Genomic DNA, 21,284 nt, shown 5'->3' on the forward strand with positions numbered 1-21,284 from the left:
GGAAAAGGTGAATACTAGTAGTAACTCTTACTCCAAAAATTAGACTAATGAAGTATGTAATGTGTGTGAAAACAAAACCATAAGAATACTAAGAAATATGAAAAATCACATAAGAGAATTCAAGGAAGAGAGTGATGTCCGGGCATAACATACTTCTACGGTTATGAAGTACAAGACAATGGTTGTCTAAGCATGCAATCCTATTTGAACCGAAAGATTTCCAAAAGCATACAAAACCTCGATTTCTCAGGCGAATTGTAACTAAATCAGTGTAGAGCTAATACAAGCACCCATACAATCGCATTAACACTCACTCTATCAAACCTTATTGTGGGCTAATGACAATCTCTTAAGTAGACAATCTCCCCCCTAAAGAGAGATCGTCCCTAATCCGAATACAGAGTAGAATTATAATTTCTTCTAAAATCTACTCTACATGATTACAAAGAGAACAGAGATTATCATCAGACCCCTCTGAAGGAGTGTGGGAGACAAAGTCTCCTAAATACCCTAACCAGAGGGTATTCACTATTCTCTCGAATTGCAGTAAGCCTATGCTAAGTGAGAATTTCTTCTCGTCAGTAGTAATACAAGATATAAGAGCTAGGGCTTTCACCTCATTAGCCATCAAGCATCCATTCACAAAATTAGACTCAAATAGATATGATTGCAAAGGATAAATCAACTAAAGCATAAAAGATCCAACATTGAAAGTCACAAAATATAAACCCTAGAGTTTGACTATGCCCAAACATCTACAAATTAGCCCTCTATTAATGGATGGCAAGCATTCAAGATACAAGGGATAAAGATAAACATAGAATCCATGAAAACCCCCCTTATCAATCCCAAGGTGAGCTTGAAGGCTATGATCTCCAATCCTCTTAAATATCGGGCCAAATCCCTCTCCAAATCTTGCATAAGGTGCTAGAAATTCGGCCCTATTTCTTCCTCAATCTCCCGTCCAAGAATTGCAACCAAAGAATAGAGATATAGAATAGATGATGCCCTAAAAATCCTCTTAAGTTCAATTTATACCCGACTGCATACGAGCTGCTTATGGGCATAAGGGAGTTGGGGAAAATAGTTGCAAGCCTTACGGGAAATCTTACGATCATAAGCCTCATCCCTAAGGTCTTCTGAATACCGTCAAACTTACGTTGTAAACACTGGACCGTAAGCTTCTCTGTCTGCTTCTTGTAACTGCCTTTATAGGCATGCACTATGGTTGTAGCTCCTCGGGATGGTCCTTACAGGCATCTTTATGGGCATAAGCTTTGCCTGTAAGGTCCTCTGCATTGACTTTGAACCTTCCTTACAGGTATAAGCATACTTGTAAGGTCTTCTGGACAATACTTATGGCCGTAAGGCGGACTGTAAGCCGTTCGTAAGCTACCTAGTTTGCCTTGTCCTTGTTCTAATGATGCCGAGAGCTCCAGCTTCATCGGTTTTGGTCTAAATTGCTTCTTTTGGATTATCTACCTCACTTTTAAGCACTGCCCTAAGCCTGTTAATGCAAAACACACAATATTTAGCATCGAATTCCACATTATGGTTCTAATGCATGTCAAATGAGTGTACAAATAGTTATAAAATATATGAATAATGTACGCTCATCATGAAGAATGGCTATGATTAGGGTGATGTCCCTTTAGGGTCACTACTCAAACAAACGAAGAATGTCAGAGAACATCCTGAATGAAATCTAACTTTTTCATGCGGTTGTTTTAAACCGGCTCTACAACTAAGATGATTTTATTTTAAATTCACTTATGGAGCTGGTTTTTAAAAACCCCTCTACGAATGTGCCTCTAAAAATAAAAATCGGTGTAGTGTATGTAAACTAATTTGCAAAAAAACAAGAACTATTAAAAAAAAGATTTTCACACTATATCAATTAATTTATAAAATATCAACAAATTAAATAATAAATTTTTTAATATTTTTTTGAAAAAAATATTATTCCTTTAGACTATACATATTGATTTGTATAAAAAATATTTAAAAAATAAAAATAAAACCCGCAGAAGGGTTGTTTAGCCAACAAGACTAGCTGCCTTTGTTGACAACTAGACAACTAAACTTAACTAGATAAAAAACTGACAACTATTAAAATTATATAGAAATTTGTTAAAAATAGTGATTGGCTTCTCATAATGAACAACTACATGTTTATATATATATATATATGTGTGTGTGTGCATGTATAATAAATGCACTATATTCGTAGTTACAAATGCTAGAAAAACAAACTAAAATTAAAATAAATAAAAGAATATTGTATTTCAACATCAGCTACTCTTTAACTCTGCCTACACCCTTATTGGTTGACTACTAAGTCTCTTGCTATAGCTAAGTCAATTTCAGTTGATTGGTAGAAATTAATTTTAAAAATAATTAAGTAATAATAAAAATATAAGAGATAAAACTTGAAACTTGAAGCCACTTGATAATACTGATAAGTGCTTGTGTGTTAAGAATGCGAAGTATTCTTTCCTTACGATGAGAATGACTTTTATCAGGTTTAAGTGCTAATACATGTGTATTTGTGTTCTTTTGCGTATGTAGGGTTGTGAAGCTAAGTATTAAGAAAAAAAACCAAAAGTAGATCGTGAACGCATTATTTGGTGGAATCTTGGAAGCAACAAACGCGAAGACACAAGTGGGGCTCTAAGATATGTGAATGTGTGCCAACCTCCATGTATTGAAACCATTACAATGAGTTGGAGGGTTATGAAGGCAGTCACATTTGGGTATCTCAATTTGTGCAATGATAGCAAGATCTTCACCAATGAATCTGTTTATTGAAGAAGCGATGCGATCTATGGCTGATAAGTGCTTGTGCGATAGGAATGCGAAGCGTTCTTTCCTTATGTTGGGCATTATTTTTCTCGGGTTTTCATGCTAATATGGGTGTATTTATGTTACTTTAATGCAGCTAGGGTTCTGAGACCGATTATGAGAGAAAGAAGCCAATGTGGGTCGTAATGCACTAATTTGGAAAAAATCTAGCTGAGGTTCAAACGCAAAGACATAGGTCGGGTTTCAGATGCAGGAATGTGTGCCAACCTCCTCGTACTCGAGTTAGCATAACTATTTGGAGGGGCACAAGGGCAGTCACATTCAAGCATTCCAACTTATGCATATAAAACAAGATCTCCACCAACATATTCGTTATTAAAGAAGCAAGGCGATCCACGATGTAAATGTGTGCCCGTTTGCGTTACCTCGATAAAAGTATGGATTCAGGAGTATTTCAGGATGGTACTGTAGCAGGGTATTGTAGAAAACACTGTAACAAAAATACTGCAATAGCACTGTTTACCGTCGGCCGAGAAAACAAGAAAATAGAGAATCCACACGAGCGTGTGGAAATTCGACATGCCTGTGTGAAAAATCCATAGGGGCACCCACATGGGCCTGTGGATTCGCGATTCCAGCCCTTTGAAAGCCGATTTTAGCCCCGATTTCAGCATTCTTTCATCCATCTTTTCCCCAACTTGTGAGAGGGTGGCGAATAGGGTTTTGAGAGATATTGGCTAGGGCTTTGGAGAGGTTCTACGGCTCTGACATCGCGCACCATTTGGAAGAAGGTTAGTGGGAGAGCTTTCATTGGTACCGATCCGGCGAGGTGTATCCTAGGCCAAACAAAGGGACCCTTGCGACGAGTAGAGGACTCTCCACAAGACCATCGCCATGACTATCGAGCGGTTTTCTATGGATGTTTTGTTTTTACATTCGATTTCATTGATTGTATCTAGATCCATGGAGAGCTAAACCCCTAGTGGGTACTTGGGTATTTGTAAACCCTAGGATGTATTCGATTCATTGAACCTCTTTATTATGCTTTCAATTAATTAATGTTTATTATGAGGTCCAATCTTGGAGACTTAATTGTATGAATACTCACCTAGAGTGACACTAGGGTTGAGAGTTCTTCTTAGTAACTCTTGTGAGTGAGTGACACACCATGAGAGTTAGACAAAGCTAGATTGGAGAGGGTTAAGAGGGTGAGTCGAGAGGTAACGGAGAGTCCCCTTTCCCCTCTGGTGTGATCTATCCTACCTCCACGTTCCAAGAGTTCTTTGCGCCCATAGTAGAGTGAATGGGCTTAGGGATGACCTTCCACTGGGGCTTAGTTGCAAGTGCAATGGAGTGAAGAGTTGAAGTGATTTTAGCAACTAGGGCTTAATTGTGGCTAGGAATCTACCGCCTGGACCAAAGGGTTAGGTCTATATATAGGAATAGGGTTTCTCACTTGGAATCCTAGAGCTCATTGCAATTCTATGCGAGTGCGAGGTTAAGAGGTTATTCAATCTCTCCTCCGGGACATGTATAGAGTTAGCCATGGTTGACCTTAGATTTAGGATGATGTAATTAGGATTTCCACAACTCATTGTTGCATCAATTAGGAAGTATAATAGAGAGTTCTTGCACTTGAAACGATTGTCCTAGGCGGATCAATATCCGGGTACCCCATCTTTATCGATTGCCTTACCATCTCCTTTACTTGTGCCCTCTATCTTGTTGTTTTTATTTTCGTTATTTCATATTTGTCACACTTATCACTATTCATCTTCCACATTAGTTAAGAAACAACTTAAGTGTCTTTATTCCCTACTCTCTGTGGATATGATATCCACTCATCTGGGATTATTACTTCGACACCCGTGCACTAACGGTTTACACGTATATACGGACGTGTAAAGTTTTTGGCGTCGTTGCCGGGGAATAGGCGTTTAGAGATACTTTGCTCTTTGTTTTCTTAGCTATTCATTCATTCTATTTCATATCTTCTTTTCTATCATCGTTCTGATTTTGTTTTCTCTCTTTTGGTGCAGCACCAAGTTATGACCCGAGGGAAACCTTCGATATTGATTGAAGGAGATCCTGAGCTCAAACTTACACATAGAATAAAAGGGGAGGAACCTGTGCAAGAACAGTCTAATCTAGTTGATTTGGAAGTAGAAGAATATGAAAACATGGCATAACAGAATGAGCAGCAGCGAACATTATCCGATTATGCCAGACCTTCAGTATTGGGGACACAATCGAGCATTGTGCATCCCCAGATTACAGCTCAAAACTTCGAGCTGAAGTCGACATTCATCCACATGTTGCAGCAATCCACACAGTTCAATAGTTTGCCCGATGAGGATCCAGATAGTCATATAGAGAACTTTCTCGAGGTGTGTGATATGCTGAAGATAAACGGGGTGACGGATGATGCCATCAAGCTGAGAGCCTTCCCATTTTCCTTAAAGGGGATAGCGAAGCAGTGGCTACACTCATTACCTAGAGCATCAATTACCACATGGGAGGAGATGGTAGATGCTTTTCTTGGCCATTATTTCCCTCCCGAAAAATCTACAAAGCTTAGGAATGAGATCTCATCCTTTGTACAATTGGATTGGAGTCTCTATTTGAGACATGGGAAAGGTTCAAGGAGCTTCTGAGAAAGTGCCCGCAACACGGATTCCGGGAGTGGATGATTGTTCAGACCTTTTACAACGGTTTGAATCCGAGTACAAGGCAACTCTTGGATGACATGCTCCCTCCGATTGCCCGATCTCTATTGGTGATGCCAGGAAGAAATGGGGTTAAACAGCTACCAATGGAATGCCAGGAAGAAGAAAATGGTGGCCGGCCTCCATGAGATAGATGCAGTAACCTTATTGGCAGCTCAAGTGGAATCATTGAGTAAAAAGTTAGATTTCTTAACTTCGAATAGAGTGGCGGCCGTGACTATTTGCACCGGGTATGGTGGAGGACATGCTCCCTCCGATTGCCCGATCTCTATTGGTGATGCATCTTCGGTTGAAAATATCGATTTTGTGGGTAATGGCATGAGGAATCAGGGAAACCCATTCAGCAACACCTGCAATTCGGGAAGCTTCATCATTCCGTGTAATATTGGCAATCTAGGTGAAGAAATGGCATTGGCGGACTCAGGGGCCAGTATCAACGTCATGCCATACACCTTCTTTCAAAAGCTAGGGTTGGGCGAGCCTAGGCCTACTCGGATGACATCCGAGGGGTGTCATCGAAGATTTGCTGGTCAAGGTGGACAAGTATATATTTCCTGTAGATTTTGTGGTGCTGGACGTCGATGAGGATGCGGATGTACCCTTGATACTTGGAACACGGTTTTTGCGATCTTCCAAAGCCTTGATTGACATGGACGGCGGAGAGCTAACATTGAGAGTCGGAGATGACAAGCTCACATACCGCCTTGTTGAAGCCATGCGGCATTCTCTTGATTTCAATGATACTTTGTATTTTCTAAACTTTACTGATGAGATTGTTGATGAATACATGCAAGAAATGTTCAATCCGGATCCATACGAAGGCTTGTTCGACCAAGAGGGGGACAATAAAGAAGTAATTATGCTTGGTTCGACGGAAGAACTACCATCTACACCGGGGAACTTGAAGAAGGTGCTCCAGAAATTGAAGAGGGCTAGGAGACACCACCAGAAATGCTCCAAGGCTGTTGGGGATGTGCGTGCACTGACCAAACTGGGTGAATCATTGTTAGGCGGTCCCAAGCCTGATAATTCAACCTCTACCTTCAAGAGATTTTGCTCGTCGTGCTTCCAAGCCATGGGCAAGAGGTCAACTTTCATCTATGAACCCCCGTGAGGTAAGACAAGGTACGTCAAGCTAAGTGATGTTAAAAAAAGCTTCTTGGGAGGCAACCCAAGCGTTTACTGTTTTCGTAGTTTAGTAGTTTGGTGTGTGCATGAATAAAGTGTTGAGTGTTGGTGTCTTAACTTTTATATACTTGTGCTGTGATGTTATTGTGGGTTTTGAATTATCATCATGTGTTTTCACGTGGATTTGGCGAAGTTGGGTCGTTTGAGCTATTTCTCATGTTTTTCACTAGTATAATTTGCATATTAGGGCAGGATCCGAGTGTGTAAACATGTTCAGAAATTTTTTGCAGAGCCTGCAGAATTTTCTAAGGCATCCAGAGAAAACGCATGGGCGTGTGGAATTTCCGCATACCCGTGAATTTGCATTGCGAGCTCATCCAGAGAAGGCACAGGGGTGTGGACTCGCCCATGTGAATGACCATGCGATTCTCGCACTCCCGTGGGTAATTTCCGCACGGGTGTGTGAATTCCAGCAGAGATTGGCTGATTATCCCGAAAGTACACAGGGGCGTGGACTCGCCCCTGTGTGCGACCTTATGAAAATCGCACGGGCGTTGGTAAGTTCCGCACGCCCGTGCGAATCTCTGCAGAGAAGCTATCTCCATCCCGAGAATTTATAGGGGCGTGCGCTTCCCCCTGTGAGTTGGGCCTGTGATTGTCCACGCCCGTGCGGAATTTCCACACTAGTGTACAGAACACATAGCAGCTTTTCTCGGATCTCCAGAGCAGCCACAAGGGTGTGCGGCTGCCCCTGTAGGTCGGGCGCACGGGCGTGGGTATTTCTCACATGCCCGTGTATTTATATCCAGAGGCAGTGAGTGTTTTCCCGAGAGCACAGAAGGGCATGCACCTGCCCCTGTGAAGCTTTCCTGCGGAGGTGCACGGGTGTAGGTAATTTCCAAGAGACGCGAGTTTTTTCTTTAAAATCTTTGTGGATTCTCTTCTTCTACATATCCAATCATCCGAAAACCACTCTTGATCAACTTCACGACCCTTCATCGTTGTTTTGGAGGATTTTTCTTCATATTTCATGCTGATTTTTGAAGTATTATCATCTATTTCATCGGTAACCCTTTTTATCCTCTTTTCTTCGCAAATCCTGGGTTTTTATTAGATTGAAGATCTTGAGTTGTGCCAATTTTCATGATATAATGTCTTATGCATGTTTAGGAAGCCCTTAGCGGCGGTTTTAAGTTGAATTTTTGGAGAATTGATGCACAACCGTGTAGTTTTCACACCCCACAGATCCACACGGGCGTGGGTAATTTCCACAGGCTCGTGTGGAATTCTTCAGTATTTTGTTTCTGAGTTTATTTGATCATTTCTTCCTCATTTATCGCAGGAATGGCACCGCACTATAGGAGGCAAGAAGGGAAGCGCCCTAGAGAACCTTCACCCGAGTTGGCACATATTGAGTTCTCGAATCCTGAGCATCGTTCTCGTTTCGAACGGTTATCGAGACTTAGGTTTGGCCAATTCCGGTTCATAGACTTGAGCGTGCAGCCTAGGTCCAGCGGGGTGATGAGTTAGTCAGGGAACTTGACACGCTAACGGCCGTGGGAAGCTAGCAAAGATTATTGTCTATACGGGAGCCAGTTTTCCGACCATTGACACTGGAGGTAATGGCATATTTTGAGTTTGCAGCAGTATGGTAGTTTTGACATCACTGATGGCATACAGTTTAGAGTGTTCTGACGTCAATTTGCCATGAGTGTCACAGAATTTTCGGTCTGTATGGGCTTGTACGATGAGACATACACAGAAATCGAGGAGTATAGTCATTTGCCAACAGATTACCTTGGCACCTTGAGCCCACAACAAGCTTACCAGGCCTTGTGCGAACAACGGCAGCATGAACCGGGAGTATCCAAGGCCACATGTTTGTCTCGGGTGAGCTACAGATATTTATTCACCGTCATTAGCAGATCTGTGGATGGCCGAGGTGATAACATTAGTTCTCTAAGCCGATAGAGTTTAGTTTATCTGTATTCCATAGCTAGGTCCATGCCTATTCATCTAGGGCACGCTGTGGCAGATTACATGCGATACCAGGGAAAGAACTGGAGAGTGGGAGTATTATTTATTGGTCCCTACATTACTAGACTTATTCTGGGGATGGGTCTCGGTGATGATCTTTGGGATACCGATTAGACAGTTATTGCCTCTCCGCTTGGACTCGATACTCTTAGGATGATGGGAGAGGTGCGCAAATATGGGCCTGGAGCTTACATTTTAGCCACTTCCACCACTGAGAGTGCCGAGGGTGGCAGGGATGCAGCGGAGGGTTCCGTACCGATGGTGACCGAGACCGCAGAGCGCGCAATTACCCATTTCCGAGCCCATGAGCATATTGAGAGGCTCGAGAGCACTGTGAGTGCCTTGTGGTCTGAGATCATCGAGATTCGGGCGATACAGACAGCACAGTATACAGATATGATTGGCCATTTTGACTTCCTATGGTAGTTATTAGTGAGCAGATCTCTAATCCCTCCAGCACCACCATCCCTTATTCCGGCACCAGTTGACCCACCATGTACTTCATCACCAGCAGTAGCAGTAGAGCCAGAGGAAGACATCGACACTTGATTTTATTTTCCTCGTCTTTTACTTCCGCATTTTATTTTGGACTTGTATACTCAGAAAGGACTTTCCTTATGAGTTTATTTTCATTTTTTATCTCGAGTTATATTCATTGTCTTATCTTTTATATACTCGAGTTATGTTTGTTTTTATTGAGCTTCACTGAACCCCCTCGTGTATGTGTGTAGATGGTTTTGTCATCATGGGAATTGAGACTTTGTCATGGGCACGACCAAGGTATTTCGGCACTTGGCCGTGTGAGCTTCACAACCCATGGGAACAACACTCCCAAGGACTTAGCTCCATCAAATGCAACACTAGGAGTCAAGGGAGTATTGTTTTGATTGCTTCTCCCACAACTGAATTTAATTTATTTACATTATGAATGAGCTTGCATGTGTACATTGGGGACAATGTACAACTTAAGTGTGTGTGTGTGTGGGGGGGGGAGTTTCATAGTGCACGCATCTCTTTTATAGTAGTTTTGATTGATATACATGCTCACATAGCCAATGGCGGTTCACCTTAGTTGCATTGATTGTATTCTTGAGTTTAGGAGATTTATTTTAACATTGAATGTTTTTCATGCTGTAGTTTTTTGCTTGAATTTCTAGGAATTTTTGCCCAATTGACACTCGTTGCACTATTCACTCTTTGAAATCTTTTGGAAACTCATGTTTGTTGTATAAGGGACTAGTTATAGTTGTTTCTTGTGTTAATTATGAAAAAAAAGGAAAAAAATGAAAAGAAGGAACAAAATAGTTTTATTGTTTATTTGTGCTTGTTGGGTGGAAAGAGCTACCACCTATGAAGTATGAAGCTACTCTCATAAGTCGGATACTAGTTATGCCCTAATGAGAGAAAGAGCTATCTCATAGAATGAGTGAAAGCTACAACTCCGGTAGAAAGAGCTACCACTTCGAAAGTGTGAAAGCCACCTTAGCGGCCGCTTTGGAAAGGGCTACCTTAGAGGATGTGTGAAGCTACTACCATTTTCTGAATTTTTTGTTACTTTTTATAGATAAATAAGTCCCTTGTACTTAGAATAGTGAGGAGTATACTTTGGGTTGTTTTGAGTGAGTTCACACACTTACACGATTTCGGGTTTGTTGTCATTTTGATTCAAGTTTTTAGCTAGAGCATTGATTTTTCGTATTTAGTGTGAAAATTTCCCTTACTTGTAGAATGCCCTCTTTGTATGCTTTGGTGAACCAAAGGCTAAGCACTTCCAATATTTAATTCATCCATACACATAATGTTTTAATTTTTGCTTGAGGACAAGCAAAAGCTTAAGTGTGGGGGAGTTTGATAAGTGCTTGTGCGATAGGAATGCGAAGCATTCTTTCCTTATGTTGAGCATTACTTTTCTCGGGTTTTAACGCTAATATGGTTGTATTTATGTTACTTTTATGCAGGTAGGGTGGTGAGGCTGATTATGAGAGAAAGAAGCCAATGTGGGTCGTAATGCACTAATTTGGAGAAAATCTTACTAACGTTCAAACGCGAAGACATAGGTCTGGTTTCAGATGCAGGAATGTGTGCCAACCTCCTCGTACTCGAGTTAGCACAACTATTTGGAGGGCACAAGGGCAGTCACATTCAACCATTCTGACTTGTGCATATAAAACAAGATCTCCACCAACATATTCGTTATTAAAGAAGCAAGGCGATCCACGACGTAAATGTGTGCCCATTTATGTTACCTCGATGAAAGTATGGATTTGGGAGTATTTCAAGCAGGTACTGTAACAGGGTATTGTAGAAAATACTGTAGCAAAAACCGGTGGGCTATCGCCGAGACTATCGAGGGGTTTTTCTATGGATGCTTTGTTTTTACATTCAATTTCATTGATTGTATCTAGCTCCATGGAGAGCTAAACCCCTAGTGGGTACTTGGGTATTTGTGAACCCTAGGATGTATTCGTTTCATTGAACCTCTTTATTATGCATTCAATTAATTGATATTTATTGTGAGTTCCAATCTTAGAGACTTGATTGTATGAATACTCCCCTAGAGTGACACTAGGGTTGAGAGTTATTTTTGGTAACTCTTGTGAGTGAATAACACACCATGAGAGTTAGACAAAACTAGAATGGAGAGGGTTGAGAAGGTGAGTCGAGAGATAGCGGAGAGTCCCCTTTCCCCTCCGGTGTGATCTATCCTACCTCCACGTTCCAAGAGTTCTTTGCGGCCATAGTAGAGTGAATGGGCTAAGGGATGACCTTCCGCTGGGGCTTAGTTGCGAGTGCAACGGAGTGAAGAGTTGAAGTGATTTTAGCACCTAGGGCTTAATTGTGGCTAGGGATCTCCCGCATGGACCAAAGGGTTAGGTCTATACATAGGAATAGGGTCTCTCACTTTGAATCCTAGAGCTCATTGCAATTCTATGCGAGTGCGAGGTTGAGAGGTTATTCAATCTCCCCTCCGGAACATGTATAGAGTTAGCCATGATTGACCTTAGATTTAGGATCATGTAATTAAGGATTTCCACAACTCATTGTTGCATCAATTAGGAAGTATAATAGAGGGTTCTTGCACTTGAAATGATTGTCCTAGGCGGATTAATATCCGGGTACCCCATCTTTATCGATTGCCTTACCATCTCCTTTACTTGTGCCCTCTATCTTGTTGTTTTTATTTTCATTATTTCATATTTGTCACACTTATCACTATTCATCTTCCACATTAGTTAAGAAAGAACTTAAGTGTCTTTATTCCCTACTCTCTGTGGATATGATATCCACTCATCTGGGATTATTACTTCGACACCCGTGCACTTACGGTTTACACGCATATACGGACGTGTAAAGTTTTTGGCGTCGTTGCCGAGGAATAGGCATTTAGAGATACTTTGCACTTTGTTTTCTTAGCTATTCATTCATTCTATTTCATATCTTCTTTTCTATCATCGTTCTGATTTTGTTTTCTTTCTTTTGAGGCAGCTCCATGTTATGACCCGAGGGAACCCTTCGATATTGATTGAAGGAGATCCCGAGCTCGAACGTACACTTAGAAGAAAAGGGAAGGAACCTGTGCAAGAACAGTCTAATCTAGTTGATTTGGAAGTGGAAGAATCTGAAAAAATGGCAGAACAGAATGAGCAGCAGCGAACATTATCCGATTATGCCAGACCTTCAGTATTGGGGACACAATCGAGCATTTTGCATCTCCAGATTACAGTTCAAAACTTCGAGCTGAAGCTGACATTCATCCACATGTTGCAGCAATGCGCACAATTCAATAGTTTGGCCGATGAGGATCCAGATAGTCATATAGAGAACTTTCTCGAGGTGTGTGATATGCTGAAGATAAACGGGGTGACGGATGATGCCATCAAGCTGAGAGCCTTCCCATTTTCCTTAAAGGGGAGAGCGAAGCAGTGGCTACACTCATTACCTAGAGCATCAATTACCACATGGGAGGAGATGGTAGATGCTTTTCTTGGCCATTATTTCCCTCCCGAAAAATCTGCAAAGCTTAGGAATGAGATCTCATCCTTTGTACAATTGGATTGGAGTCTCTATTTGAGACATGGGAAAGGTTCAAGGAGCTTCTGAGAAAGTGCCCGCAACACGGATTCCGGGAGTGGATGATTGTTCAGACCTTTTACAACGGTTTGAATCCGAGTACAAGGAAACTCTTGGATGAGGCAGTAGGAGGTACCTTAGGTAGCAAGACCCCCGGTGAGCCTCGTCAATTAATTGAAGAAATGGGGTTAAACAGCTACCAATGGAATGCCAGGAAGAAGAAAATGGTGGCCGGCCTCCATGAGATAGATGCAGTAACCTCATTGGCAGCTCAAAGTGGAATCATTGAGTAAAAAGTTAGATCTCTTAACTTTGAATAGAGTGGCGGCTGTGACTATTTGCACCTGGTGTGGTGAAGGACATGCTCCATCCGATTGCCCGATCTCTATTGGTGATGCATCTTCGGTTGAGAATGTCGATTTATGGGTAATGGCATGAGGAATCAGGGAAACCCATACAGCAATACCTACAATCCAGGTTGGAAGAGTCATCCTAATTTCTCGTGGAGCAACCAAGGTCCACAAAAGGCCATGGGGCCACCGGGTTTCCAACAACAACAGCAAGCCCCAAACATAGAAAACAGAGTTTTAGGTTTGGAGACCCGAATGAACGATTTAGAGAAAGTCTTAACTAGGTTTGTGCAATCATCTGATACAAGGTATGACCTAGGCTAGACAAGGGAACCTTTGGAGAAGACTCAACTACTCCACAAAACCATCGACACGAACATCGAGGGGGTTTTTCTATGGATTACTTGTTCTTACATTCGATTTCATTGTTGATTGTAACTAGCTCCATGGAGAGCTAAACCCCCTAGTGGGTACTTGGATTTGTGAACCCTAGGATGCTATTGTTTCTTTAAACCTTTTATTATGCTTTCCTTAATTGATGTTTTAATTGAGTTCCAATCTTGAATGCTTGTTGAATGATTTCTCCCTTAGAGTGACACTAGGGTTGAGAGTATATATTGGTAACCCTTGTGGATGGGTGACACGCCATGAGAGTTAGACAAAGCTAGATTGGAGAGGGTTAAAAGGGTGAGTCGAGAGGTAGCGAAGCGTCCCCTTTCCCCTTCGATTTGATTTACTCTACCTCCACGTTCCAAGAGTTCTTTGGGGTCATAGTAGAGTGAACGGGCTAAGGGATGACCTTCCGCTATGGCTTAGTTGCAAAGGCAACGGAGTGAAGCGTTGAAGTGATTTTAGCACCTACGGCTTAATTGTGACTAGGAACCTTCTGCCTGGACCAAAGGGTTAGGTCTACACATAGGAAAGGGTTTATCGCTTGGAATCCCTAGAGTGTCTTGCAACTGTACACAGTGCGAGGTGTTGAGATTGATCAATTTCTCCACCGGGACTTGGTGTAGAGTTAGTCATGGTTGACCTTAGATTTGGGACCATGTATCTTAGGATCTCCACGACTCATTAATGTATTAGTTAGGAAGCATAATAGTTGGTTTTGCACTTGAAACGATTATCTTAGGCGGAACAGTATCCAAGTACCCCACTTCTATCGATTGCCTTATCTCTCACCTACTTGTGCTTCTTTTTCTTGTTTCTTTTACTCTTGTTTACACCACACCTTATCAACACAATCATTGTTCATCTTCACTTGGTTAAGTAGCAATTTAAGTATTTTTATTCTCTACTCCCTGTGGATACGATACCCCACTCACTTGGGAATTTATTACTCGACAAACCCATGCACTTATGGGTAACACGCAAGTGGCATTGTCAAATACCAATTAGGTCAATGTTGACTTTAAGTTCTCTGGCCCCCAAGCCATTGTCTCCCTTGCTTCCTTCTTTTTATCTATATAGCAACTCAGTGGGCGCTCATTATTGGTGCAACAAAGATCAATTAAGTAGCCATCGGATGTTGTTGTGAGAGCTGGGAATGTGGTGCCAAGGGAGAGTGTTTTTTAACCAACTCATGGGCAACACAAGTGGTTAGAAAAGTCAAAGATTAATTACACCAATCAAGCAACCAATGGGGAAGTGAAAATGTTCCATGTGTTTGGTTGAAAGCGGAAGTGTTAAATCATTAACCATGTCAATGAAAGTGAAAATTTAAAAAATAATGAAAATGAGGTTCTACTCACCACTTAATCATGGGATGAGATTACCTCTTTGTCCTTGTTGGGTTGAACTTATAATTATTTAACATTATAATTTAAAAAAAATTGTTATAAACAATAAAAATAATTAAATAATTAAAAAACAATAAAAGATAACAAATTAAAACAATAAAAGATAAAAAAATAATAAAATAAAAGATAAAAAAAATGATAAAAACGAGAAAAGATAAAAAATTGATAAAAACAATAAAAGATTAAAAATAAATAAATAATAAATAATAAATAATAAACCATATAAAAACAATAAAATATAAATAAATAAATAAAATGGGTGATTTTATCACCCACAGGAAACCACTTGGCGAAAGTGAAACACCGAAGTTCCACTTCGGCCAAAATTTTCCTAAAGTCAAAAAGTGAAGTGGAAGGTTTTGGAAGTGGCCACTTCTGCAGTTTGACCTCCACTTCAGTGAATCAAACAAATGGAAGTGTCACATCAACTCTCACTTCCGTCACTTCGGTCTCCACCCCGGCGAACCAAACATGCTCTAAGGGGGTGTTTGGATGCCAAGAGTGGATTGGGGGAAGAGTGGATTAGGAGTGACATGAGGGATAATGGAGGAGTGAGAATGAAGAATGTGTTTGGTTGGTAAGGTTTGAAGAGTGTAATTTATTGGGAATTAGAAAATAAAGAAAGTGAATATGATAAAATAACAATTATGGCCCTCATCCATATAAATGATATTGTATATATAATAATAAGTTATTTTTAATTATATATATTTTAAAATTATGAGAAATAAATATTTAATTTTAGTATACTATAACTTCAATCTAATTTTTGGGATGACATGTTAATATCATTAATTAGATATTAATTAATGGTGTTAAATATAATGAGTTATTTTTAATTATAATTTTTAAAACATTGAAAAATTTTAACTAATTAATTATAAAAAATAACTATTTAATTTGATAATACTATAATTTTGTTATAAGTATTATATTTAAATATTAATATTATTAATTAGCTAGTTATAAATGGTATTAACTATAATGAGTTATTTTTAATTATAATTGTGTAACACATTAAAAAAATTTAACTAATTAATTATAAAAAATAACTATTTAATTTGATAATACTATAATTTTGTTATAAGTATTATATTTAAATATTAATATTATTAATTAGCTAGTAATTAATTTTATTAACTATAATGAGATATTTTTAATTATATTTGTGTAACACATTCAAAAAAATTTAACTAATTAATTATCAAAATAAATATTTGTAATAACATTGAAAATAATAATATGATAACTTTTTCTTGACATCTCTTTCTTTTCTCTTGCCATATATGGCAATGGAAAAACCATGTTACTGTCAACAAGATACATAAACACACACAATATAACCATGTTTTTTATCATCATGTTAATAACAAGAACATTGTATTGTATATATACCTAACAACATAAGCTTTGATTCTTGCCATATATATATATATATATATGACAACATAAGGTTTGATTTCTTGCCATATATACCTAACAACATAAGTTTTGTTTTCTCATTGCTACATTCAATGATCAACAAACTTTAAAACAAACACATTGTTCTTGCAATACAATTCATAAAAACAAACTTTAAAATAAACACATTGTCCTTGCAATACAATCCATAAAAACAAACTTCAAAACAAACACATTGTCCTTGCAATACAATCCATAAAACAAAATTTAAAACAAACATATTGTTCTTGCAATACAATCCATAAAAACTCCTTAATAGAAGACACTAAATTTTAAAACGAACATTACCCAACCAAAGTAAAACCAATGCATGAGGTCACATATTAGGTGATGTAAATGACAATCTTGACAACAATATATGACAAAAACGAAGCTTCTTGTTGTCTGGTAACCCGAAGAAAATTTTCATTTGGTCATCGTCTTTGGGAAAAACCTACAAGAATGAATATTAAATCTTTAATTTTAAAGAGTTTAAGACAAATCATGGAATAAAAATTGAATTGTTGTTATAAAAAACCTGTAAGATAAACAGCGCCTCATCCTCAGAAAGATCATCAATCTCAAAAAGTACTTGTGGCAACATGTTTTTCATTTTCAGAATTTCAGCAAGAGCATCCTCACGTGCTTTCTCATGGGCTTCACGGGCCTCATCACGAGCTACTTCACGTGCAGCAGCATCGGCTAGTGTCTTAAATCCTGGACCAATAACTTCAACAAAATGGTGCAAATTTTCTGAAATTTTCTCAGATGATTGGTCCAAAACACTTTTCCTCTTCCGACATGCTATTGAGGTACTTGTTTCTAATCCTATGGGTGATGGAGTCGGAATGGGTCCCTATGTATCCATACAAACATCATCACTTCCAAACTAAAAGAAGCCCGTGTCATCATCCAATGTGACATTCTCATGTAAATACTGCTCGGCATCATCACCAATATTGCCTCAAGCGCTTCCTTATTCTCTATCTCTTGCAAAGACTTCAACAAGATCATTGAAGAAAGGAAAAGCTTTTCCATAAAGACCGACTGCCTCCTTATGATTCTACATAGTATGAGCAAATAAAGTTAATAATACAAATACCATATAGCGTAAGATGTTCTAACCAAATAAAATTATTCATACCTTCACATATTCATCATATGCACTTTTTTCACATTCAATAGTGCATATCTCGAAGTTCCAAACAAACCCACTTATTTGCAATATATCGGCTATTGCAATGGTTTTGCTTCTAAATAATTTAATCCGAAACTCTATGTTAGCATAGCCTTTAATCTGCTAGTTGGAATCTTTTCTTTTACCATTCTTTCTAATTGTGCAAGGTACCCATTTCTGAACCCATTTTCCACTTGCCACATTGGATGTGTAGATAGCTCAACTAAAGCATCAGTCAGGGCTTTATCTTCCTTTACAGTCTAATAGTGTTTGCTCTGACTCCTACCCCTGGATTTTGAATCTCCATCCATACTAAACAACAAAGGGAAAAAATAGAAAAAGAAGACAAAATTCTATAAGTGGTTAGTGCATTACAAATCATAGACAAATATCAAAATCATAGACAAATATCAAAATAATTAACAAAGTACTTATTATGTCCATCATGTCATACAATACAATAGCATTACAAATTGTTGGTTCTTCATGTCATACAAAACACTACAACAAAGTAATTAAAAATTTTATTATGCTCAAGTTGAGTGCAAAGCATTAAACATATCCAAGGCCATGTTAAGTCAAAATTGTGTCCATTAATCTGTTCGTTCAACAGTCATAATGCTTTCCATATCATCTAGTGTGCTTTCATCTAGGGTTGTATCACCAACATCATCTTCTGCAGGATCTTCTATCATTTCTTGTCTGATGAAGTTATGTAGCAAATAGCAAGCATTAATGATACGTCGCTGAGTGCCTATATTATAAAAACTTGGGCCAGATAAGATTTTCCAATGACTTTTTAGAAGGCCGAATGTCCTTTCAATTACATTTCTTGCACTAGCATGTTTCATATTGTAATATTCTTGAGGTGTAAGTAGTTGATGCCCATCGGCCCAAGAACTTAAATGGTAGTGTTGCCTCGAAAAGGCGCAAGGAAACGAGGGCAATTTGCATAACCAGCATCTACCAAATAGTAAAAACCTAGAAGATAGAAAAAATTATCTTATTAGCTAATGGTTCACAAGCCATTTAGTAGTAAGTCACGAGATTGTGCAATTATTATTTTTTTTTACCGTCAGGAACCTTATCCATTAGTCTTTGTCACTGCATCCCTAAGAACCCTCCCATCATGTGCCGAACCCTCCCATCCGGACAACACATATATAAATTTCATGTCTTGACTACAGACAGCGAGGACATTTGTAGTAATTTCAGATTTTCTTGATCTATATCATGCTTGATCAATTTTGGGTACATTCACACATATATGTGTCCCATCAAGTGCTCCAAGGAAATTCTACATTAAATAAAAAAATAGCAATCATAGCAATCATCTCTTGGACAATAACATTTTAAGTGCCTCGCAGCCCACTGGATGTAGTTAACAATTGACACAAATTATGAAAACAATGTCGATCCATACGTAACATGTCGATGCATTTAATATCACTTTCAAAAACTAAACGGTGGATGCACTCATGTTGTTTGCGGCGTCTAGTAGATGATGATGAAATCTCATGTTCAATCATTCTTCGTCTATTATTTCGTTGATTTGTTGCACATGTAGTGAGGATGACACTTAGTACATAGAAGTAGCATACGATCATCGCGCAGTATACCCGAAGTTGTTTAATTCTCGCCATATTATGATGCTACTGGTTATGAAAGAAAAAAAGTTATTAATCACTATGGTTATTTAACTAATTAACTAACTAAGTTTAATGTGGACCTAGAGGTTGGTAGCACAAAGAATTAATGAAGTATAAGAACTTAAATTCAAGGACATATATTTATTTTTATAACAAGTGGTATACTGTTGTTGACAGAGATCAATCATTATAAACTTGCTAATAGAGTAAGATGATTAAAAATGGTAAATTATTATATATACATAATATGATGCATCAATGACCAAATGGTAATATATTAGGTATACATAATAGGCAAAAATTAGTGAAAGAAAGCCAAGAAAGAAATATATATATATATATATATATATATAGATATATAATTTGTTAGGCTGTCATATGCCAATATTTCCATTATTTTGGAAGAACTTATAATTCCTGCAATATATAACCATTATGAGAAAGTAATAAATATTGAATTCTTAAATACAACACCATTTTCTAAAGAAGTTGACCATATTAAAATTTTTCCTAAACTCTCAACATGCACTCCTCATTCTATCAATCAATACTAATACCCTCAAACTGTGATGCCATTCATGCCAAACTTCCCAAAAAACAAGTTTTTACAGGAACAATCCAGATACATTCTCAAACAACACTCACTACTCCTTTTGTCTTACACACAAATAAACTCTTATATATAAATATATATAGTGTTTATTATATATGTATATATGTATGTATGTATGCATATCCTTAATTTTAAGGAAGAATAATACAAATATGAGAACATTAGACTCACAAACTTTAATGTAAATAGTATTCTCTTCTACATACACAAGAGCAAGAGAGGTATAAGTTTGAATGATAGAGTTTATTTTATATATATGATATAAAATGGCACTATACCATATACTATACTATTCCATCTGTTTAATTTCCCATTAATAAGGTCTTGCTTATCCTTGTACTCTATTTTGAGAGAGAGAGAGAGAGAGAGAGAGAGAGAGAGAGAGAGAGAGAGGAGGAAAATTAAAGTGGTGGTGGGGGGTGGTGAGATTCTTTAGGAGTGTGTGGTGGCTAATAATAATGTGGAATGAGGCATTGATTTCCATTGATAATTCATGCAGTAATAGACTCACCACCAACTCTTTTTCATCTTTCTTTTCACATCAAAACACTCACATCCAGTAATCCATTTCACTACACTAATCATGAACTAATTCCGTTATACCAAACCCCCCATAAGTATATATATAGAATCAAAACAAACATAATAAAAAATTGTTGTAAAATTTCTCATATGAAAGAACCAAATTAGGCAAGAATCTAATCAAAACCATAGAAAATTAATCCTGCAGCTATGTTTACATATCAAAATCAAATATCATTAGAATCATCTTCAAATCAAGAGCTCAAACAAAAACCAACATATTCCTAAAACAATAGCAAAGTAAATCATGGTAGAGAAGAACATACTTGAAGTAAGAGGTATCAATAAAAATAATTGAAGTCCAAGGTCCCTCAAAACCAGACTGATCTTGATGACACCCCTTCCCTGCAAGATTAAATTCCATAATGAACAATATCCAAGAAAATGAAGCAGATAATAGTGAATGAAAACAAGATGTTGGATCAAAGCTTACAAGTGTATGATGAAGCAGAAGAGGCCGTTGACCTTTCCATTCTCCTCCTCCGATCGAAATTGTGTGGTTTTCAGTGAATGAGAGAAATCGAAGATGGGAGTTCGGCGATGTTTGGAAGTTTGGAGAAGTTCAGGAGTTGGGGAAATTCAAAATCAATTATTTTAACCTAGGGGCATATAGGTCTTTTCCATATCCAGGAGTGGGCAGTCCGCCTAATTGCATGGTGATTGAGACTTACTCACACGGGTGAGTCTCACTCCCTCCACAATCCCCACTCACTCCCATTGATATATACCTAAACAAGGGATTGCATCTAATCCCCCCTCACTCCCACTCCACTCTTAGCATCCAAACACCCCCCTTAGTGGATGAAGCATGAGGCCTGGGCTTGGTCTTCTCCGATGACTATCTTACTATTTTCGCTCTATTTTCGCTCTATTTTCTCTAGATCTACTATGTTCTCAACTCTGTTTACTC

General features: G+C 38.5%; 2 non-coding genes across 2 annotated transcripts; both read right to left on the reverse strand.

The window, feature by feature from the left end:
* Positions 1–5,372: 5,372 nt before the first annotated feature.
* On the reverse strand, positions 5,373–5,478 carry LOC120252054. The gene has a single exon (XR_005533606.1). It is a non-coding gene; the product is annotated as a small nucleolar RNA R71 (small nucleolar RNA).
* A 7,232-nt stretch (positions 5,479–12,710) lies between these two features.
* Positions 12,711–12,816, reverse strand: LOC120252055. Its single transcript, XR_005533607.1, has one exon. It is a non-coding gene; the product is annotated as a small nucleolar RNA R71 (small nucleolar RNA).
* Between the last annotated feature and the right edge of the window lie 8,468 nt (positions 12,817–21,284).

The sequence above is a fragment of the Dioscorea cayenensis genome, chromosome 20 (genome assembly GCF_009730915.1).
Source record: "Dioscorea cayenensis subsp. rotundata cultivar TDr96_F1 chromosome 20, TDr96_F1_v2_PseudoChromosome.rev07_lg8_w22 25.fasta, whole genome shotgun sequence".
In the NCBI taxonomy this organism is placed as follows: Eukaryota; Viridiplantae; Streptophyta; class Magnoliopsida; order Dioscoreales; family Dioscoreaceae; genus Dioscorea; species Dioscorea cayenensis.